Source organism: Pelodiscus sinensis, chromosome 4, assembly GCF_052426305.1.
Source record: "Pelodiscus sinensis isolate ZL-2025 chromosome 4, ASM5242630v1, whole genome shotgun sequence".
NCBI lineage: Eukaryota > Metazoa > Chordata > Testudines > Trionychidae > Pelodiscus > Pelodiscus sinensis.
Genome location: NC_143055.1, coordinates 78,755,545 through 78,780,406, shown reverse-complemented (window position 1 = coordinate 78,780,406; position 24,862 = coordinate 78,755,545).

Genomic DNA, 24,862 nt, shown 5'->3' with positions numbered 1-24,862 from the left:
TGGCAGCCTTGCAACTGGCACAAACTGTGTAGCCAGCCTGTGGCCCTTTAAGGGCTCCGGGGCCGGGAGGGGGGCAGTAGAGTTTCCCTGGTGGAATGAGGATTACCTAGTTCGAACTAAGCGCTCCGTTAGTTTGAATTAAATTCGAACTAACGGAGCGCTAGTGTAGCGCCTATGAAAGTTAGTTCGAACTAACGTCCGTTAGTTCGAACTAACTTTGTAGTGTAGACATACCCTTTGTGAGTGTCTACACAGCGATTCTGCTATTTTGAAATAACAGACGGCTTATTCCAGCTTCTGTAAACCTCATTCCATGAAGAATAACACCTATTCCAAAATAGATATTTTAGAATAGGGTGAGCGTAGACAGGAGATAGGGGCTATTTTGAAATAGGGGGCCTCTAGCCTTTTGCAGGGTGCCCTGTTGGCTGCTCTGTCCACACTCAGCCAAACTCTACCCCTGTCAGCCCCTGCAGAAAGGGTTTGTGGCTAGCACAAGGCCTGACAGCCCTGAGCCACCGTGCATCTGCACCTGCCCCACTTTTCTCCCAGTATGAGCTAGTCTGCTGCTCCGACCCAGCACTCCACTTCTCTGAGGGATCAGTCAGACAGGTTCTCATGACCCTCCTCCTCTGCTCTCCTTCCCTCTCCCAGGTTGTTTCCCCAGTCTCTTTGACTCCAAATAAAAAAATACAGAGTTTTTAGTTTTTCAAAAACAAACGTGTAGTTTATTTTGTCATCAGGAAAGGGGGAAAGCAGCAAAGGGGGAAAGGGAAAAGTTACTAGAAGAAAGGCACTGAGGTGTTGAAGCAGAAACCCCTAGTGGGGCGGTCCAGGGAAGAGTGTCATTGTTCCCCTGGGGAAGAGTTCTCCCTCAGGGCCTCCCAGATGTGAATGGTCCCCTGATGGGCCTGCCATATGGCAGCAGTGCATGGCTTTTTGTAGGTCCTGCCAATGCAGTCAGCCTCCACCCCCAAACCTGGCAGGAATGCCCCTCTCCCTTGTACAGGATGTTGTACAGGACACAACATACAGCCACCACATGTGGAATGTTGTGCTCCCCAAGGTCCAGACAGGGAAGGAAGCATCTGAAGCGTACCTTCAAATGGCTAAAGGCGCCCTCCATGACCATGAGGGCCCTGCTGAGCCTGGTATTGTACCATTCACGAGAGGAGTTGAGGTGGCCAGTGTATGAGCCAAGGCTGCAGTGAATGGGCTGCATCCTGCACCAGGCAGATGGGCATGTCCATGTCCCCGACCCTGATGGGCAGTCAGGGAAGAAAGTTCCGGCATGCAGCTTCTGGAATATGCTAGAATTCCTAAATGCATATGTGTTGTGCACCTTCCCCGACTACCATATATATGGCCATATATATGGCCCCGGTGGTCAGTCACGGCCTGCAGGACCACTGAAAAGTATCCCTTGTGGTTGATGCAAAGAGATGACTGGTGGTCGGGGGCCTGGATGGGGATCTGGGTCCCATTGATAGCCCCCCCGCTGCCACAGTTGGGAAAGTCCATGTTGGCAAACCCAGAGGTGATGGTATCCATGTCTCCAAGGTGGATGACTCTGTGCAGCAAGATGGTGTTGATAGCCTGACCACCTGCAGAAGGAGACAAACAAACAAAGTTCCCCCAATCCACCCTTCTGGTCTCCCTTCCCCCGACTCACCAGGAGCAACCCCCTCCTCCCATTATCCCAACCCCTGGCAGGGCTTTGTGAGGATGAGACTGAAAAAAGCATCCTGGAGAGGGGGCTTGCAGCATTCCCACCCACACTCCCTCTTTCCTGGGGAAGCCCATTCCTGCAGTCCACCCCGTTACTGGGACAATAGCCTGAAAATGCCATACCTGCATGACCAAGGCCTCGACAGTCAATCTCCCCATGCCAAACTGGTTCCCCAAGGATCGGTAGCAATCTGGCATGTAGAGCTTCCAGAGGGCAATGTCAACCTGGTTCTGGAGTGGGATGGTGTGTCTCGTGTGCGTGTCCTGTCACCTCAGGGCAGGGTCAAGCCACTCACAGAGCTCCATGAAGGTGTCCTTTTTCATTCTAAAGTTCTGGAGCCATTGCTGGTCTCCCTACCGCTCCATAATAATCCAGTCCCACCAGTCTGCACTGGTGTCCAAATGCCAGAGGCAGTGGGTCATGGTATCCAGGGAGGACAGGAGTCGCGCCTGCAGAGATCCAAGGAGGGTCTCCCAAAAGGGCTCGGGGGTTGGGCTCCTGCAGAGCCTGGGAGGCTGCATGCAGAAAGTGCTGCATGATTTGCAGCAAAACCTGCAAGAGCTGAAGCCTGCCCAGAGGCTGCTCCGGCTTCATAGCAGAGTGCTGTGGTGTGCAATCCAGGGCAATCAGAGCACAGAGAAAATGCTTTGCTGTCCCTCAGAGAGGTAGGCATGGAAACAGAAAAACCGGAGAAACAGCTGTCCGTGGGGGTCCCTTGAAGCACAAGCCTCAGAGAGCCTCAAGCAGCAGCCACACAAAGAAACTACTGACTTGATGCCCTGCCTGAACTGGTTCCAGGTGACCTTAAATGTGATTTAGTGTCCAATCAGTGTGGATGCTCTATTTCGAAATAGCTAACCACTATTTCAATGTACATGGTTGTGTGCAGATGTGCTATTTTGAATTAAGCTATTCCGGAAAATCTCTTCTGGAATATCTTATTCCGAAATAAATGTGCAGTGTAGACATATACCAGCTGGAAGAGGCTAAAGGGACTGTTTTTTTATTCATTTACTCCCTCCCTTTATTTTGAAGAGGAGTGCATTTGAGCTAAGGCTATCATTGAATTTCATTGTTCTCACTTCAGCTACTGCTATTTTTTCTTTATAGTTAACTATTCATCGTGCTTTAAAATTGCTGAGGACTAAAGCAATAATTTCATATGACAAATTACCTGAAGCTGCTTTTTTCTCCCAAGGTAAAGCTATGTAAAAAAATCACCCTATAATAATTAACTTTCAATATGTTTCTTTTTTTATCTTTCACTTGCTATTTCAATAAAGAACAAACTGAACACAAGAAGGATAGGATTAATCTGAGTGATTTTTTTATGGTTGAGTTATCTAATCCTCTAAACAAATGAGTTTAAAAGAGCAATCATTAGACTCTTTAACAGTAAGAGCAGATGCCACTGTTATGTAAGAAGAGAACAGGATTACTTTGGCAGCTTGTATCATGTACTTTTGTAATGTTTTCTGTGGGAATGGGGCAGTCTATCCAACGTGGGAAACATTATCCACATTTCAGTGATCTGTTTTTTCACTTCCTCAAGTTTCCAAGGAGTCCTTTGCACAAGCCAGAAATTGTGCACTTACAAGGAAATGTTCTCTTTTATTGTTGTTCTATTAAAATGTGAATTCCAGACAATAAATATCTGTGAAAGTTGCTTGGGTCAACTGAGGTACGTGATTCTCTCTGTCTCTCCAGTCTCTGTCTCTTCAGTTGTCATTGTAATGCAGTAATGACATTGCCTACAAGATAGAATGAAATGTAAATTATATAGAATCCACATGTCAATGTTCCTTTTTAGATTGTAACACCTTGCTCTTCATCATGCATGATTAGTGAATCGTGAGCCACTGTAGTGAGTTAGCGGTGGTCCTTCCCCCTCTGGGTCAGTGGGAGGCTTTCTGCCTCCATATGTAACTAGGAATCACCCACAGTCAAAGAATTAGTACAGCACTGCATGATGATGGCTCTGGTCTGCAGTTGGGGCAGAGCCACAAATAAGTCCCTGAGCCCAGGCCCTCAGGGTGAGACAACAAACATTTAAGGTCTCTGGACCATGATTTGAGCAGAGCAGCACAAGTATATAATACCTAGCCCTCAGTCAAGGCAGGGCAGCAAACGATTTAAAGCTCTAGCCTGCAACCAGCGCATAGCAGCACAGAAGTCATAGCTATAGTGGATGGCCTAGAGAGGGTAGACTGCCACAGCAAGGAGTGTAGTGGTAGGACGTAGGGTCCACCTGACTCTATAACTGGGTCAGCAGGGTGTTCAACTGCTGTACACTGATTGGGTCTCCAGCAACAGCACAGACAGACTGAGATTTGCTGACCCTGGGACACTTCCTACCCTCCCCCTCGTCCCCGAATGGATCTATGGGAGGGTGCTCTGTTTTGTCAGGGTAAAAGGCCAATGGCACTCCATGAGAGTCCTCAGTGCTGTGGGGTGTGGGGGGCTCCAGCAGCTCTAGCCAGTCCTCTGCTTAGCAGGGTACACTACGGTCTCATCTCAGGAGCAGTCAAGAGGCCTCTATCACTTTTGGCATTTGCTGCGTAACTGAGCTCCAGGACCTGCCCTTTATGCTTTCTGTCCCACATCGTCACTTCTAATGGGAGTGGTGATCATGGCCTGGCTCTACATACCTAGGTTCAGAGAATGCCCCCTTCCCCTCTGGATCAGTGGGAGGTTACTTTGCCTCACTACAATCACCGAAACCATGATATTGTTTTCAACACAAGGACATTTCTTGTGTATAGTTCTCTTGGACCTAATCCACTTCTCACACTGTTCATCCCACACTAAGCACACCTCCAGCCTTTGGTCCTGCCTTACTTTTCTTTTCCCAGTTTGGGGGTATGTACACTTCCTTGTAGGTCCTGGTTACTTCACACATGGAACATAAGGAAAACCTGTAATAAGCTAATTAGCAAAACACATTTTTTAGGACTGTGACCCAACCGCTCTTCTAGCCTTGCTCCTCCGTAGTCCTGTTTGTATCTCCCCTAATATTACTTGTTTCCTGATTCTCCCTCAGTTATTATGAAATTTATGAGTTTGACTGACCATGCTCAGTTTGGCACACTGGTCACGCAAACTACAATCTTCATTTACTTTGAAATATTAAGTCATAAGTTATTATATCAGTGTTGTGTGCCTTTATCATAGTCTCTTGCACACAATCATGGCCCAACCTAGCTTACAACCTACCTGTTGCAAAGATTTGCGAACTCTATGTACAACCAATTGATTTTATGATGGGATGGATGTTAATAGGAGCTTGCAGTATAGCTCACACTATTGTGAACCACTGTCAACTATTAATATTGTCTTTGCCTGTTTTGTCACACCAGGGGGTCTGAAGAGCCCATCCACCACACGGAAAACAGATTTGCTTTTGTGTTATCCAGTATTATTACAGTAAGCACAGAAGTTGTCAGAACAAAAATATTTAGGCAAAGTACCACAAGAAATATGATGTGAAAGAATTCTACAGCTTTTCCAATTTACACACTATTCATCATCCAAGTTTATGTCTCTCTTGCAAAAGGTCAGGCAATGCTTTGTCATCATGTTAATCATTTTTATGTCCCAGGTTCAGTCACAGAAAGAAGAGTTAAATAGCTAAATTTATACCCACTAAAAATAGACTTGCAGACTAGCTGGATTCCACCATATTAAAATGTCAACAGCTGTCAGCTCTTTTGGAAAAGCCAGTTCTTCCTTGCCTGTAACTTCCCCATGAGAATTTCCTGATTTAAAAAAAAAAATCTGTTCAAGATTTGTTTCCATAATTGGGACAGAATGATTTCCTCAACAGAAAGATGAAAGCTAAACTCTTTCCAATTAAAACAGTGTTATTTGTCCCAGGATATAAAAAATTTGTTTGAGTACAGCACAACCTGCTTAGGCAAGGAATTAGGCCAATGTTTTTGAACTTGTATGTTTAAAGACACTCAGCTAAATCCATATTTAGGCACCTAAACAAACATGCCAGACCTGTTTTTCAGAAATTCAGAGCACACCCCTCCCTCCCAGTTCCCATTGAAATCTGGGAACAGACACTAGCTTTGAAAGTCAAGCCATTTTTACTGATGAAGTGAAATATGAATTTAGATACTCCACTTTAGGAACCAGTTTTTAAATATCTGGGTGACAAATTTTGAACATGTTATTGGACAAAGTAGGTTTGCTTAGAAGGAACTGTGTGGTAATTTCATCTGTGGCCATCATACTTATCCAGGGGTGGGCAACCTGCGGCCCAGGGTCCACATTCGGCTCATCAGGATAAACTACTGGTGGACCAACAGACAGGTTGTTTACCTCGCATCAACAGTTATGGCTGCCTGCAGCTCCCATTGGCCATGGTTCGTTGCTCCTGGCCAGTGGGAGCTTCATGAAGTGGCATGAGCCACAAGGTCTTGCTGGCCAACACTTCCATTATCTGGGAATGGCAAATTGTGGTCAGTGGGAGATGTAGGCAGCCAAACCTGCAGATTCAAGGTAAACAACCTGTCTGGAGGCCCACCAGTGGCTTACCCTGATGAACGTGTGCAGTCTGCAGGCCTCAGGTTGCCCACCACTCCTTGTATCAGTCTGACAAGAAAGCAAGGAGGTCTGTTTAGGTCGACTATTTTCAAAACAAAAAGTAGGAAACTGTTCTTCCTGGAAACTCTTCTAATTGAGCTGAGAGCTATGGGTCTCTATCCAAGAGAAGCAATGGCTGAAGAGCTGAAAGAGTGGATGCACTCGTTGAACCATAGAGTGGAGACAAAGGTACAGTTCCCTGCCATGAACACAGAAGCATTAGCATTCATAAATCCACTTTACCGACAGACGAGCTGAGTTTAATCCTTATCTCTCTCAGGTTAGGACTTTGGCTACTGAATCCTTGGATTGCTGAAAAAATCTCAGCCTGTCTGATAAATGGCCTGGAAGGGATTATGTTATTGTCTGGCTGGAGGGACTGATGGCCAATTTGAAAGGTGTTATATCTTGCTTACTCTAAAGGGCAGAAAGTAATGACAACTGGAGCTTTGCAATGGATTCATGAATGGCTGATAGTTCTAGTCCAATTGGCTCAGGAGATACCATATTTCCACCCCCATAGCTTTGTTTTGTGGTTGGCTACCCTGTTTGCCCTGCTCTTCTTACTGCCCTATTTAGTGCTGGAGTCTGGATCTACCACTGTTCATCTTATTCCCCCCAGCCCTTACCAATTGTGACCTTTGTAGGCTATTTCAATCATTTCTCCATTGACAGTAATAATATTTTACTCAAAAATTGGGTCGATCCTAAGATAACCAACTATGAACAGAGATTATCCATCCCGTGGGCCACATTATATAAACCCCAGCATACCAATGTAATCTGACCAGATCATACAAAAGCTGGGTTTTGAATCACATAATTAAATAGAGATAATCCCAGAGTAACATTCTCATTATAAGGGATTAGACAACACTTAAACAGTCCAATTAATTCAAGAGTTTTTAGAGCAGAACAAAGTATTATATCTGAGGTCATCTGATACTAGCTTTGGGACTACAACTGCTTTAATAAACATTTTTGTTGGGGTTATTTTGTAGTAAGTTATTTCATCCCTCCCCCATTATGAAAGTAGATTGACTCTGAAAAGGTATGCTTCTATGTTATTTCTGTGGACTACGTATTAATAAAGTCCGACTAAATGAACATAATTGTTAAATATTTGTAATTTATGCTTATTTTATTTTTGCCTTTATTTTGTTTCTTTTGAAAGTTTTAATTTCCGCCCCTCATCTTCCATTCTATATTTATAAATTTCTTATTAGAAGCTCACATGGAAGTAAGAAAAGATGTAGTTTTTACATTAAATCTTTGGTTATCTTTTAAAATAAAACATATGTATGCCAATGAACATTACAAAAACTCTAAGTCTATTAAAGCATGTAAGAACTTGAGAGAGAAGATTATATGTACACACACATCAAATTCATACAGTCCCATAAGTGTACTTGTGTAAAATATAGTAATTTGGGACTGTAACTACAATTAGTTTATGTTAGTGCTCTGTCACCATCAGGTTCATTATTAGGGAGGCTTCTTAGAGCTAATTAAAAAGATGAGATTCCTGGAGTGCACAAATTTTGTAGACTTTAGTTAATACAGACAAATCAAATTAGAATGATAGAAAAGTCAATACACATCAGTATAAGTGTAGTAAAGTAGTTTCCTGCATTGTTTGCTCCCAAGAAAAAAATAAATGACATCTATCCTCAAAACTCCTGTACCCTGTGAGATCCTCAAGGGGCAAGGTATTGTTTAGGGAGGCCTTGTACTCTTTCTCATCAGCCCCTTTCTATTTCCTCTCTTATTTCCTGGAACTTACGGGACCATGCGGCCAGAGAATCTTCTGAGCTATATCATCTCCCAAGGGCCTCACTTAAAGGAAGATGCATGAGGAAAGTTAATACAATCATTCATTGCCTGGTTTTGGAACAGTTTCTGGAGCATCATTTCATGTTTTCAATATATATATATATATATATATATATATATATATATATACACATACACACACACAAAGGATGATTTTGTTGTGTGTATATGTTTGTTCTACTTTAGAAAGCCACAATGATAAAAGATCCATTTTTAAACTGACTAATAAGTGTCATAAAATATTCAAGATGTTTTTAAAGGAAGATTCTATGAAGAAAAGTTCATGCTAATCAACAGAATCTATCAGTGTAAAAAAGCAGCAGCAGAACAGCTTCTATGAAAGGTTTTGATACAAGCAGAAGTTTCACCTGAATAAATTCAATCAAGATGTTAAATTCTTTTAGGCAATGGCTAACTTCCATTAATATACATCAGCCTCCCCCGTGCCAATTATTGTTGATGCAAGAGATACATTGGCTGCAGACTGCAGAGATAATGAACAGCCATCTGTACTGCTAAATGAAGAATTAAACCTGCAAATCCTTAATGATGTGAATAATTTTACTCATCCAAGTAGTCCTATTGGAGTCCACTGTAGTTAATGGAACTCTCAGATGAGAGCCTTTTAAATTGATAAAGGTTTGCTGGATTGGGCCCAAATATTACAAGCCTTTTCTTTAGATTAGTTCAGGTTCTCCCTCTGCTTGCATGGAGATTAGCTAGCAACATGCTTAAGATGTTCTAAAATGGCCCTATATTTAGAAAAAAATTACAAAGTTTATAGATTTATTAATAGAATTCAAACAAGAATATAGAAACCCTGGGATTTCAGGCTTTGAATTTTGAGACTATTTCTTTCACACCATGTTAATGAGAACCAAGGAGGGCTCAGAGAAAAGCCACGAGATTGAACAAATTATTAGAAAACATGCCCTTTCATGGGTAGCAAAATACATTGAGCCCCTTGAGCCTAATAAAGAATGTTTAGGCATCTTGATTATAGTGTATAAGCATCTACAGGGGGACAAGTATTTAATAATGTATAACACATACCAATGGCTGAAAGTTGAAGCAACACATTTCAACTTGGAATAAGGTGCAAATTTGACTGTGAGTGTAAATAAAGATTGGAACAATTCAAAGGTCTTAGTGAATTCTCTATCACTGGATTTTGAAATTGAGATAGGGTGTTTGTCTGAGAAATAGTCTCTGGAAATTATTTTTGAAAAGTTCTGTGGGCCTGTTGGAGCTCAGTTTATGTCAGGATGTAGTCCTGGCATCTCAGTCAGTGGTGTTTGGTAAGGCACACATTTCTGTACTTGCATGCAAGATGTGACTTTGCACGTGTGGCATATGTGAGAGCGTGCTGTGCAGAGGATGCTATTTTTTTTATTTGAGCCCCAGCAGCACCTCTTTCTTTTCAAAGAAATCACTGGTGTGTGTTATACAGGAAGTATAGATGGTCACAATGGTCCCTGAGTGCAGCAGCGGGTATAGGGCAGGGCGAGCGGGGCGGCTGCCCTGGGCCCCATGCTTCAATAGGCCCTGCGCCGGCCCCGCTCGCCCTGCCCTATATCCACCACTGCTGCCCTTACCTGCGGGAGCCACCTCCGCTGCTGCCCTTTGCTGCGTGTCCGTGAGCGGCTCCACTAGCCCGTGGCATGCGCCCGGCGGTGGCTCGTTGCCATGGAGGCGAAGGGTGACGCCTGGCCATGGCGCAGAGAGAGGCTGTGGGTGGCACGGTCTCTCCCCCGGGGGAGCCCAGACCCTTTTCTTGCCTCGCCCAGGGGCAGAGTGACCCGCCCACCAGGGAGACCCCGTCTCCTCTCACCAGTTCCCACTTCCTCCCACTCGTGGGTGCAGCGTGACCCAGATCCAAAGACAGCGGTCCCCCCACCACCCTTCTGTGGGAGCAGGGGGAGTTGCTAGCTGCCCCTGCCCAGTCAGGAGCTGTTCGAGGGGCTGAAATGGTCATTTTGGCCTGTCTGATGAGTCAGACAACCCTCCCCGCTGGTCCTCCCTATGGCCCATCTGTGCGCCATCCTCCACGTAGCCACACCCTGCTTGCCCCCCAACCCGAGTGCCCACACGCTGCCTGCCTCCTAAACCCAGCACCCACACACTGCCTGTCCCCCCTCAATTCCAACACCTAATGCTTCCTGGCCCCCCAAGTCCCAACAGCCACATGCTGCCTCTCCCCAACACCCAACGCTGCCTGCCCCCGCCCAAGCTCCAACACCCACATGCCCTCTGTACCCTCCCCAAGTCTCAACACCTACACTCCACCTGGCCCCCGCAAGTCCCAATGCTGCCTGGCTGCCCAACACTCCCTGGAAAAAACCAGCCATGGGCAGCCAAAGAGAATCTACTGTGAGCCAGGCGTGTTTTGTAGGTCTTTCGATTATATCGATTGAAAACGACCTGTGTAAAGAAATGGACTTTACTGACATAATTGAAGAATGTGCTGCCAAAAGAGCTAGACAGCTAGAATAGACTTAAATACAAATGAAAATGTTTAATTATTAATGCAGAATTTTGTTTAAAAATGAATTACAATATAATTAAAATAAAAATTATCCCACTAAACTAAGTTTCTATCAAATTTACCCAATTCACATGTAATATGAAAATAGCCTTCAATCTGAGCATTTGATGCCTTTTTTCTATTTTTTCTCCAAAGGGGGCCCCCACGAAATTGTGTTGCCCTGGGCCCCGCAAAACTCTCATCCGCCCCTGCCTGAGTGTGTCTCTAATTTACACAGATGCTAAATTGGCCAGCAGCTCCTGATATATTGCATCAAGTGTAGCTTTGCCAGACCTAGACACTACAGCTTGAGAGTATATTTTGATATACTTTTCTGCACCAGCTATACAGTTGGCTAGCGCTGTATTAAAACATCACTACCTTTAATAGAGCTTCTGAGATCTTCCAAAATAACATGACAGATATTGCAGCAGCTGGAAAAGGTAACTGTTGATACATGTGATTTCCTAATGTTCCGTATGGTCAGAGAAAGGAAAACAAGAAACACAAAAAGGATGTTTAAAAATGCTGGGTAGAATATGGGAAATAATGAGATGTGTCTCTTGTTTTAGAAATAGACAAATTGCTTAGTACATTGCAGTACTGGTGAGCTAGTGACTAGCATGCAAAGAAACTAAACTCCATTCAGGGAATAGGAGTATTCTGAAAACTCCATCCACACATCTACCCAGCCTATCAGACATACTATAGCCTTTCATGCATCTTGGAAAATGAAAGCTCCTGGTGTTAGAGCACAAACTATCATTTAACAAGATGAACCAGCTCCTACTTGAAGTACTAACATGTACCTTCTAGAAGGCAATAAGCCAAATGCTGGAAGCAGAGATGGCTGAACTGATGTGTTTTATTTCAAAGGCATTTGAATACTGTCAGTTTGATACTAGGCAGCAGCAGACCCAAGTTTCTTGTGTAACAAACCATAGTTACATATACTGACATTACTGTAAGGAGCAGGGTCTGAATCCAGGATATACAGCATCAAAAGCCAAAACCTCAGCCGTTTAAGTAAAGGAGACCTCGTTTAATTGTGAAATAGCTGTCAGCTACAGACTATGAGGAGGGTCTTAGAGCCTAGGTTCAGGCAAAGCCTGAAGTCTACATTACAAATAGTCAACTGTTCAATTGTAATGTAGCTGAGATGGGCCAGCCACAGGTGTTTAATTGCAGTGGAGACATACCTTGAATGATCACTGAAGCCATACATTGAAAGAAGTCCTGACTACAATCATCAGGCCAGTGTATTACCTATTCCCTTTGTTACACAAAATGCACACGATCCAAACAATTTGACTGGAACATTTAAATATGATTCATTTAAGGAGGACTTCTCTTCTATATTTTAGCTTACCCTTCAATCTCTGTAAGACATCCTTCATTTGTACATTTGCTTAACCTTGATTCTGCATGAAGGGTATTGTCAAATGCCATGTTATTCTGTACAAGCTGAATAAGAGGCAATAATTGATCAATTAAAAATACATTAAATTTGTTCCCGAAATACAGTATGATTTATGGTTTGTGAATATCATGGGCCTAATTCAGCTCTCTCTTTCATGTACAAATCAGGAACAACTCAGTTGAAAGCAGGAGATTACACTAGTGTAAAAAGACTAGTATGACATAATAAGGTTCATTGTTTTATACCATTTACATAAATGTCAATTCATATTTGTTTATAGATGGATTGAGACTTGTTTACTTTAACTCATGAAATTACAGATAAAAGAAACTCAAAAACAAGGCCTTAAATTATGTTAGTGGCAAAGAATAAGAAAGGGATTACAGTTAATAAAGTTACAACAATCATTAGCCAAATTGCAAGTGCATAGGTAACCTGCAGTAATTTTTTCACTTAAATAAACAAGCAGCTGAATATATGTATTGTAAATAGCATTTGCACAAACTGTGCAATGCCTCTTTTTTTTTGAGAATGAATATGGGGTAGCTGATCTAAAAAGCTGCACTGAACTCTCTTTCTAGGTCTGAGGTACAAGCCTATGAAAATTAGACTTTTCTTTATGCTTAATGTGAAAAGCATATGATATTCATAATATGTGCAAAAATACCCTCATTTAGGCTTTGAACAAGCTCAAGAATTACCAGGAAGTGGACTTGAAAGTGGTCAAGTAGTGCAGAGTACTGCTGGCAACTAGAATTTTCAAAACAAGATTTTTAAAAAATTTATCAATAGGCAAAGCCACTTTAGAATTCTATGCATGTTCAAGCTTACAACACCCATGGTGATATTTTTGGTAGGAGCATAATGAAGTCATGTATCTGCTGAGCTAGAGTCATTTCAGTACATTCCAAGAGAAGATTATCTGTGTAACAGAAACAGCAGTAAAAGCCTGGTTTCTCGGGGAAAAAAGCCTAGATTTTTCTTAGTGTTTTTTCTAAATGGACAACTCAGACAAATAGCCTGCTACTTAATCCTTAATGATTTTTACTGGGTGTCATTAGCTGCCAAATCCCCCCAGCAAACTGGATATGCCATGTATTATGAATCCTGTTGCTTGCCAAACACATCATAAAATGATGATGAACTTGGATTGAAACTGAAATCCCTCTTCATCTGCTAGCAGCTGCACTACCTACAGTGCCCTGTTTATTCACCAATAGCCATTCACTGTCAGAACATGCATACATTATGATAGTAATTTACAGCTCACCAATATTGAGCTTCTGTTTGTAACTCATTTGTTTTGCAATATTCAGCTAAAATGTGTTTCTTGCATTTTACTTTTACCAGAGATAGTTTTGGCATCAGCATGTGTGATTTTTCACAAGGAGCAATATTGTCTTTCATTGTATGTTTCACTATACATGGAAGAATACATGAGTTCATTCACATAGCACTAGGATACATAGATACTGTATGTGTGGCTGTGACTGTAATCTAGGGTGGCAATCTCTGAAGATTTCCTGTCTTTGAGTTTCTTTACAAACCACAAAACAGAGTCAGATTTCAAATCAAGCCACATTGAGCGGCACTGCCTCTGATTCCTGGTACAGCAATGCTAATCACTAGACTGATCATCCTCCAGAGGAAACAAACCCCAGTGACAGAAAAAGAATGAGGATTGTGGTGTTCAGCACATGCAGTGGGATTCCTCATGATTACTGGCAGGTCTTTACTTCAAGGAAATAAGCAGCAGTCTCACTGGTCCCTTCAAGTGGAAGATGAACATGCAGTACAGCCATAGGGAAACCATACCCAAAAAATTGCTAAGAACAGACAGAATTGAAAGAACTGTTCCCTAATATAACAAATGCCCAAACCATAAACAAATAGAGAAATGCTCTTGTCTTGAGAGCAATGATCATATCCAACAAGCAAGAAAGCAATTTTGCTTCTGGTTTTGTGAATCTTAGCCCCTTTTTATTAGAAGAAAAAGAGAAGTAGATTACATATTCAGAAATGGCATTTCATTTTCCTTCTTTTCTTTGAACCACCCTATAGCCGAAAATCTCTATGTCTACCTTCTAATTATATTGCATGTAGGAGTGTACAGCTTACTGAAAAGTGATGTTGAAAAATGATGTTGAATCATAATCCTGCTAGTCTTTCTGATATTATTTCAAAATTTGAGAAAGACTATCTGACATTCCCTAATGGAATGACCTTGTGTAACCCACACCCTGGTATGGTTCACTATCCCATGCAGTGGCATTTAGACCACTTTCAGATAAGAACAAGGAAGCTCTACAGGCAGCTGACTTTATAGCACAAGCTATAGGGACTCCTACCTAAGCTTCAGAAATCCCAGGTTCAAAACCACCTGCTGGGGGTTACACTTGCAGACCTCCATTAGGCAAAGGATTTTCAGACCTTTGTCCTCTGCTTGTGGGTACAAATTCACACTTTGCAACTGCAAATAAGCACAGGCATATTTTAAAAATTTCTGAAAGTCTCTGTGGCCTCAAGTATTAGAATTCACAGCCATTTGCTCCTGTATGCAAGGTGGTCATTCATAGAACATGGTTGTATTTATGTGCACATCCACAAGGTAGGGCCAGGCAGTGTCCTGGGTGAAAACTGAGTCTTGATTTTTGAAAGTGCTGAGCAACGACCACTGCCAGTAATGCCAAAAGGCACCATAGTTGCTCAGCCATTCTAGAAATCAGACTACAAAGGACAAGAGTGACCCCTAGAATGTGTTTGTGTTCCACTCTCCTTTGCATCAGCCTTTAAGACCAAACCACTCCCTCTACAACGGATGTAACAAAGTTATTATTCCAAACAAGTCAGTGTTGCTTGCTGATGCATTTATAGAAAGATGTAAATCTTGGTCCCTGATATTGGAAAAAGGAAATGTGCAGCACAACTACCATTTGGGCATTTTTTCAATCAGTTCTATTAAATATGTTGTTACCCTTGTTACCAGTGCCTTAGGCAATACTGCTTTCATATGAGTATATGGGAGTAGGAGCTTTCTTCTTATATCAGAGGCCAGAAAGTCATTCATAATTAGCCCTTAGTTTTGACAAAATACCATGCAAGTCTTTCTGGGTTTCTAAAGCCTGTATGCTTCCTGTCTTTTTGGAATTACCACAGATCTTCCAGGAAAGAAATAATCTAGTTGCAAATGGATATCAGATTAAAAAACAACAACAAAAACAACAGCCTGTGTGCAAATAGAAGAGAGAACTATATATTACATCCATAGGCAGTAGTTACTGACTTGCCAAGCTAGCATTTTACCTTTTTCCAAACTGATAGAATGAAAAAGCCACAGCGAACTTTGCAGCTGCTACTTTTCAGCTAGACATCTTGAAAAAAACCATCTGCCTACTTACGTCAGCAGTACTTATTGTTTTGCATCATTGTAAAGGAATAAATCACATAACTATGTACATGTCATATTATATCCAGGTACTGACACTCATTTATAAAATAGGGATTTTAAAAGAAGATCATATCCTGCAAACTTTTTAATGATTTGTGCTTTATCACTTGATTTTTGTTGTTTTAATTTAAAAGGACAGGTTAAAAAAACATTGCCTATTCCTCTTGATTGACGTCTTTTTTGGCTACTGTATCGCTAGCAGCAGAAATGGAACCCAACTGCCCATATTCCCTAGAGGGATTATTAATGAGAGGACACCAGTGGAACAGGAAACCTGGGGAGTTTGGCTGGAAGCAAAAGCAGCCACATGAAGAGGGAAGTGCACAGGGTTTAATGAAATTCCACTTGTTCAACTCAAGCTGCATTCTGCTTCACTCTTTACAAGTGAAAAAAATGACTATTAGAGAAACAAATCGCTCACGGAAAATAGTCCACAACTAACATTAGACTGCTTCCTCAAGCCTACACTCAGCTGCTATCTATCATTTTATGACTTAAAATCCCTTCCAGTACTGAAGAGCAAGCAAGCCTGGGGAGTCTCAAGTTCTGCTGACAAAATTTAACTTCAGTCTAAACTCACCTTCTTCCTGAGCAGCTGAGATGGGATACCAATTCCCATATTCACTAATTTCTCCCTTTGGAAACCTTTGGTGTCCAATAGTAAATACTGTTATCTGAGATGCTGTAGCCAGACATGAACCCCATCTTGTTTTTCCCCTGCCCCCTCCCCCCCCCCAGAGAGCAAGATAAAGGCAGTCAGCCTTTGATGCCCTGGGATCGCAGGTGTGCTGCCTGTCCCTGACTACCATAAACAGAAACTAGACAGTAAATGGGCTAGCTGACGACCCAGGGCCTCCCACTGCCCTGATGGCTAGTACCAGTAATTGACATGCCTGCACTGTCCCAGGAGAGGAATCTTCGCCCATCACATACCAGAGGTGCCCATTGTCTGCATTTTCCCAGGTGTGAATTATGCTTTGCACCCTTCGTGGGAAACTTGGTGTTCAAAGCCATTTTTCCTAATTGGCCACTTGAGACCAGGAAGAAGCCTACGTGACCCAAGGGGTATAAAGAAGGGTTTAGTAGCCCACCCCATTTGAGCTCCAATCATCTACACCTGCTGGCAGGTATTGATTGTCTCCCTAGGTCTGTGGGGCGCCCAACCTCGCCCTACTTCTTCCCGAGGGATTGAGAGAAAGACGCTGGCCATGCCAAGTCTGGAATGCAGGGGTGAGAATATATACCTGCTAGGTGTCTATTTTGCATGCATTTAATAAGAGCTCAGAGAACCAAAAGGGTTTCATGGTACCTGTAAGTGACTTATTAGTGTAATTTCTGTCCTGTCCTTTGTAGTGGCTGTGTTATCTGTAACACAGTAGTAGCATTTAACAGCTAAGTTTACCCTGTAACAATAAAATACTAACTGTTTAAGCTGTGACCTGACTCCTCCAGTTGCTGTAACAGAACCACGCACAATTTTAAAAAGAACTCCAGCCGGTCATAAGGGACAGATATAGGGAGAGCTTGAGCATTGATTCGTGTCGCTTCCAGGGGACAGATCCGTTGGGGCATCTCTCAGCCTCCCCAGGCTGCCTGCTGTGAAGGGATCGTGTATCCTAGCAGTTAAAATCTGAGGTGTAATAAGCTCTCCCTGTAAACTCTGGGGCATCTGTCAGCCTGTTGCCTGCCCGCCGCAAAGGGATCCCGATCCTAGCGGTAAAGACACGGATGTTAAACTCCTCGGGGCGCCCATCAGTCTCACCTAGACTGCCCACTGTGACGGGGCCTTGTGTCTCAGCAGTTGAAGACTCGGGTGTAACACATGCACTGGCCTGACCATTGGCTGACAGATGCACCACTCTGCAGTAATAAAAACTGATTTAATGGTAAATATATTATATCTATAATATGGTTCCAATACCTTAAAAGAAATTCCCTTGATGTACCATAATCCAAGTATCTGACTGCCATAGTGGCAGAGCATATCTGCTACCTGGTTTCTCTGAACAAATCTCCCATGTTTCAAGCCTCATGCCATCACCTGTATAATTTCCCCTCACAATAGTTCTACTACTATAAGACTGGACTCTTAGCTACATCAGCTTGCATATCAACTGTTTAGTCAATGAATCCAACCAAGTTTGGACAGATGTGGTTGTTCCACTTGGGTATCTTTGACTAGTGGTGTATACAAAGATCAGACAGACTTCTTAAAAATACTGCTTATTTGTCAGTAGTAACAAATCATTTAGAGAAAAAATATTTAAAAAACACTCTATATATGTCTAATATTTAAATTGTTTCCATCCCTTAACAGTAACGTAGGCAGCCTTTACTTCTTTGGGCAGTCTTATGGGTATCTTTCTAGTTCCCCCAAAGGACTATCCCCCAAAGAACAGAGAGTCAGACCCTTTTAAAGTTTTGCTAAAGTTCTTTTGATCTTGTGTTCCTGTCCTGGCATTTTCTCTTAGTCACCCTCAAGTGACTCATTCTTTGCACCATTCTCTTTGCCTGGCAACCCCCTCTTAAATTATGCCAAAATAATCATGCAAATTATACCCAACCCCCCCCTGTCAAATATGATATAAATATTGCAGAGCAGCTCCAGATCAGTCACATGAATTTTACTCTTCTGAAGCTCTGTAGTCAAACATTTACAAAGAAAAACTGTGGCATGAACCTTGTCAAATGCTGATACATCTGAAAAAGGATCCAGAGATGAATAATTACAGTTAATTGACCACGATTACTTGTGAGAGCCAAAAAAAATTCCAGCTAAAAAAAGACTAATGAACTGGTTCTTCTAAAAGTCTGTGAAACTTTGAACATAAAACATATAAAAATATGCTCAGTATGTTTAAATGAAAGTCTGAAACTTTAAAGACATCCAGAGATAGTGCAGCTGTAGCTGTCTCCCTACTTAAAACAATCAAACATTATATTGTCATTATAGACACTATATTGTCTATGAAACACTTATAATCATATAACTGTGGCAAAATGGCTAGACAAGAGTTTTTCCAGGATACCTCCTGTTACAGTGGGTAAATTGATAATAATTATTAGTGAGTTTGAATACACATAATTCACGGGCTTACAATGGGCTTAGAAAATGGAGTATCTATTGGCTTCCATTTTGTACATCACGAGAAGGATGGAATCCAGGTAAATCTGGTATTTCTCGCCAAAAAAATTTGCACTCATCCCTCAGATGTGCACTGTGACTGAAAGTTATGCACATGGCTCCTTAGTGTATGCACACTGCCCATTAGAATCTTTGCTCATGGCACCAAAAGTGATGCACTAAACACCCAAGTAACTTTCCCGCCAGAAAGGTAATAAAGCACTCCTGTGAGGGGAAGAAGTGCTGGGACTGCTGTGGCTGTGTTGCTGTCAGTTGCTGTCATGCCACGTATCTGGTTCAGTCTGTATTGCTGTCCTAATGCTGCCATCTGCATGTAGAGAAGTCTCACGTTAGAGTGTTGGGCACAGGGATAGTAGCAGCTGGACTTTCTAACATCATAAGGACAATTTCCTGGTTCAAGTGGATTTACTCAAGGGTTATCCACCTGTAGCCAGACAGACTGTCTCCCCCCCCTCCCCCAATCTCATCCATCTTATTTGCCTCTCTGAGGTTCCTGAAGCATACAGGACAGAGAAGGAGCAGTAAAATCAGCATAGTCTATGCTGGCTCATCTGATCCTGAGAAGCTGAAAACACAGATATGTGGAGAGAGAGCGATTAAGGCAATCAGCATAGCCATCAAGCTTTGATCTGCTTTAATGCAAGATCAGGATATGCGAGTTTGCCCGGCTGGCACCTATGTTGATTCAAACACACACAGTCCCTGGGAGAGGAATTTCCCACTGAGAAAAGACTAATTCCAATTTAGTTATCGCTCTTACAAGTGTAAATTAAGTTCACAACTCCCTTGTAAGAACTGGTCTCACAAAAGACAGACCAGCCCCATTTGGCATGACAGACAAGAAAGAGAAATACATGACCCCATGAGTATATAAGATAGGTCCAGCACACACTCACTTTGAGTGTCATTCTACCCTCTACCTGCTGGTCGGGTTAGGTGTTTGACCTCCCGAGGTTCTATGGGGATGCCCACCTCGTATTTTCGTCTTTCCTAGGAATTGAGGGACCGGCCCTGGCCTGACATGCTGGAGTCGAGAGGCACAGAAGGGGGTAAAAATTGTACCTGGATGTGGTCCTCTGTCTTAAGTGTACACATAGAAAGAGTAAGCTGTTACTTGGTACCATTATTTCTATTTTTCTATCTTTATCTTCTTTGTAATCATTTTTAAGATCTATATTTTGCTAGTAGTTAAGAAATAGAACAATAGCCATTGCAACCATATGATTTATAAGCTTCCTCAAATAAACCTGTAACTGTTTAAGTTTTAACCTGACTCCTTCAGTTGCTTTAACAGAACCAGGCACAATTTAAAAGAACTTCAGCCGGTCTTAAGGGACAGATATAGGGAGCCCTGACCGTCGGCTGACACCACCTCTGTGCTGACGGAAAAGCAGCCCAAGTCATCGTGGGTTTCTTGTTGGTCCTGTGCCGAAGGCCTGGATTCCCTTTAAGGGATCTCTTCATGGTTCCTCCTCTAAGGCTTCCAATTAGCCACAGAGTAGAAGGTCATGAGCAACGACAGTGTACCATCATTTGTAACATATGATCCTGTTATATTGGGGACTTTCCTATATTCTTTTCTTCTGGGGTTAGGGTTGGTTGTGTTTGATGTTACTGTTTCCTGTATTTGCCATTCGGAATTTGACAATGTATGGTTTGGCCCTAAATTAGTGTCTGATTATTATTTGTGTGTGTGTGAGAGAGAGAGAGATCGCCAGTAATAGAGACACAGCAGTTTCTGAAGTGGACCCCACTTCTGGTTTCAGGGATATTTAATATCTTCCTTAGCCAGAGCGAGCCTAAATTATTTAAATTGACGTTATAGCATTCCCTGGCTAATACTCTGGTATCCCAGAAAAACTCTTCTGCATCCAGGGTCGCATTTGCTCTTCTGTTTTTTTTTTTATGGAAGAGCAAACTCTTTCAGAAGCCATGTCTTTCTTGTTCTATGAGGAATAAGGGGTCTTCCGAAAGAGGTTTTTTTCCTGACATTTTGCCCAGTCTAGATGGGCCAAATGTCAAAAAAGCCTCTTCCGACAAAAAGATTTAAAAAAGCGGCAGTGTAGCTTAGTACCCCTTAATCTCTGTGCCTCCATTCAGATCTAGAAAATGAGAACAATAGCACTATCCTCTCTCACAAGGATTTTGTGAGGATATCTATATTAAAGACTGACATGTTCAGACACCACTTTAATAGGGACCAAATAACTACTTAAGACAGGCAATTTTAAGTATTGATGAGGATGCATCAGATTTGTCAAGTTATTCTTCTATCTGACACAGTACTTATCCTTAACATTTTCACTTGAATAAGTTAACCAAAAAAATTACCTCAGTATCTGCACTATTGACAGCTCTCTCAATAGTAGTAGCCAAAATCATGATAAGTGAGCACTTACCAAAGTTATCAAGTACACTTTTTTCTTCCTTCAATCCACTCCCAGTGACTGGGTTTATTCTGTTGACAGGAAGGGTAAGTTGAAAAAGGGGGCAGGATAGCATTTTCTTTCAAAGTGCTACATTCAGATTCGTCCTCATCTTTTCTAGGACAGAGGTCCCAGATTCATGGGGCACTCAAGCAGTGAGGAAACTCTGTTTCTCTTCTATACAGAAGTTTCCACTCAAGGCTGACATTTCCATTTCTTCCAGCACAACGTTATTTGTAATATGAGAAAGTCTGACAGACAGGCCTTTGAAGAGGACAGCACCCTTAATTTGAGCATTTATTACATGGGGGGTGTATGGAAGAGAGAAGAATGCTGGGTTAATGTGTTCTCAGCATCTTGTTGCTGTTTTCTAAGGGAACTGGAGCTTTAAGATTAGCATCCTTTCCCACTCCAGCTCAAGCTTAAAGGTTTGGGTGGGCTTGAGCTCAGTTGCCTAGGTTGAGACTCCTCTAGGCCAACAACATCCATATGGCTATTTTTAGTGCACTATTTCCCAGCCAGGAAGCATGCTCCTAGCTGTAGGATAGGTGTCCTTAATGAGGCTGCAGATGGTCTTAATGATCCAAAGGGTGATGTCCTTAATGAACAGTGATATTATATGGATGGCATCTCTCCCCACTAGCATTACCTCTGTCTTCCGTCAGTAAGCTACAGCCAATTGCTTTTCATCCTGTTGAAGATATCTCCCAGTCCCTGGGCTATCTGGGGAAATGGTGTAGAACTAGGCATATAGCTGGTATTCTAGTCCATATAGCTAGTATTCTAGCCCAATGGTTTTCAGCCGGGGTATGCGTACCCCAGGAGTGTACAAAAGTCTTCCAGGGGCACATCTGCTTATCTAGACATTTGCCTGGTTTTACAACAAGCTACGGAAATAGCACTAGAGAAGTCAGTACAAACTAAAATTTTCATACAATTGAAAATTGTTGATAGTGCTCTATGTACTGTACACTGGAATGATAGGGCAATGTTTATATTCCAATTGATTTATTTTATAATTATGTGGTAAAATTTAGAAAATAGGTGATGTTTTTTCAGTAATAGTGTGCTTTTGACACTTTTGTGTTCTATGTCTGATTTTATAAGCAAGTAGTTACATGAGATGAAACTTGGGGGTACTCAAGACAAATCAGACTCCTGAAAGGGGTACAATAGTCAGGAAAGGTGGAGAGACATTGGTCTAGTCCAGTTGATCTCAGACAGAGGGTTGGGTCTCCAAAGTGTGTCATAACCCTGTTTTAATGGAGTCACTAGGACTGGTGTTGGACTTGCTGTGGCCTAGGACCAAGACCTCTCGCAGCTAGGGCAGAAGTGTGATGGCTTCTGCAATGAGTGGAAGGGCTCAGATTTCAGGCTTACCACTTAGGGCTGAAGTCCTTGGGTTTTGGCCTCTTTGCCTGTGGCAGTAGGGCTCAGGCTTTGGTCCCCCGTCCTAGAGTTGTGTCATAATTTTTGTTGTCAGAAGGGGGTTGTAGTGCAATCATGTTTGACAATTCCTGTTCTACTCCATTGCAATATAATCTCTGCTTCATACAGAGAGGGAAATACTGGATCCATTCGGACTCCACACTTGAGCGGTCTGAAGTAGAGCTGGTTAAAGAAAAAAAAAAGGGGGGCATTTCCCCCAAACATCCCACCTTTCCCCACACTAAATGAAAATGTCAAAAGTTTCAGCTGGTTATACTCTGGAGATGAAGGAGAGAGACAGTTTTGAGTCACTGTCTTAGATTGGAAGGAAACCATCTCGATATGATCTCAATTACTCCTGCCACATTTTGGAACAAGGAACACTCCAAACATCTCAGGAGTTTTAAACTGCCCTGGACAATAAAAGTCAGCATTTTAATGTCCCTTTCCTGCCCCCAGAGGTGCACGGCCCTTAACTCTCGACTGTACTAGAAGGGGCAAGGGTATAATTTATAGTGTTCAAGCAGATATTTCCCCCGCCATTCTGCCTCATAGGGAACGTAAGGAATGGCTGAGGTAACATGGTGGAAGTATACTGGTGGCAACCTTAAAACTTATTCCATAAAAAGTTTACTATGCATTTCATTCCCTTGCTACATGCTGCCAGATACCAGTAGATATAGCATGTTGGGTTTGATGTGGTCCTAGTCCTAATCTTCCAGCAGCTGACTATATTTAATATTATGGAGAACTAGTGTCTTTTTTCTGGGCCCTGTGCCTAGTAGTCACCGGTGGCCCGTGAGCCTAGGTGAGCTAGGGAGCTGCCTAGGGCGCCGCTGGACCGGGCGCCCGATGATGACGTCACGGCCATTGACGGCCATGCAGGCAGGGGAGCCGGTTGCACCGCCCCGCCTAGGGCGCCAGCTGCTGCAGCTGGCCTCAGGCCACTCCTGCTAGTAGTTCGTTAATACTAGGTAAGCAGTCTGCCTGGCTTCTGAACAAGAGTGCTAGAAGGAGAAAATGCTCCTTGTACACCTGCTTATGGCAAGCCAGAATTTGTTTATGCATGTGAAAGGATCATTACCTACAACTAAATGGCATTAAAACATGGCCGCCATTCTGCACTAGATGTACTGACATGTCAGTATAGGAGGAGACGGGAAGAGTAATTCTTCCAATTTAAAATACATTAAATTAACCGAGTTATTTTGTTATCAGAAATAAAGGATATTCTGAATTCTGATCCTGAACTCGCTATTCATTGAACTCCTACTGAGGGTCAATGGCAATAATCCTTGTAGCAAGGGTTAGCACCTTTGTTAGCAATACATCTCAGAAAGCCTCCCGGACTGTTTCTAAACAAGGAGAAATAGCTTTTGTTGAAATCAGGAATATGGAAAGCTCACATGTCAGTGTGTGCACACATTTCTGTTAGTGAGGGGTGGACAAATTCCAGCCCATAGGCCAGATCTGGTCCACAGGCTTAATCCCTGGTGGGCCCCCACCTCTATGTTTATCTGCACCTCTGCAAGTATAGGACAATTTCAGCTCTCGTTGGTCATGAATCGCTGTTCGTGAACAATGCGAGTGGCGGGAAGTGGTGCCCTGGACTGTGATGATTCTTTTTGCTCTCATTGGCCATGAACAAAAATTCACAGCCAGCAAGAGCTGCAATCATCTGATACCTGCAGAGGTGCAGATAAACATAACAGTGGCAGTCCACCAGGGATTAATCCTGGCAGGCTGCCGTTTATTGCCCACCCCTGTGTTAGTGGGACTCCCAGGTTAAAAACAACCATGCACAATAGCGGTAAAGACTATTACATTTGTTCATAGTGTTGTCGCCATGCTGGTCCCAGGATGTTAGAAAGAGAAGGTAGCTCAGATAGTATCTTTTATGAGATCTTCTTCAGACCTGAAGAAGAGCTGTGTATGTAGCAAAAAAGTATTTACCAATATTCACAAACAGAAGTCGGTACAGTAAAAGAGGTGAGGGTTAATATTTCTATGCTTAAACCTAAGCGTATGTTTAACTTCAACAGGCTTTGTTTGGGGAATAAGGTACTACTCAATGTGACAGACTAGGTCATTAATATTTAAAGCACTAGAGCTGTTTACAATGTGTGAAATTTTATACAAAAGCTTTAACTTTTGTTGACCTCCATGTTCAATGTGTCCGACTGAAGTTAATTGAAATTATCCATTGAAATATATTGGACCCCATGAAAAATTATTCTGAACACAACCAGAGTATCAGAAAAGCAAAGCTTATAATATACTCCTTAAAGTCTTTTGATAAGCAAAACTGGATTTTTAAAA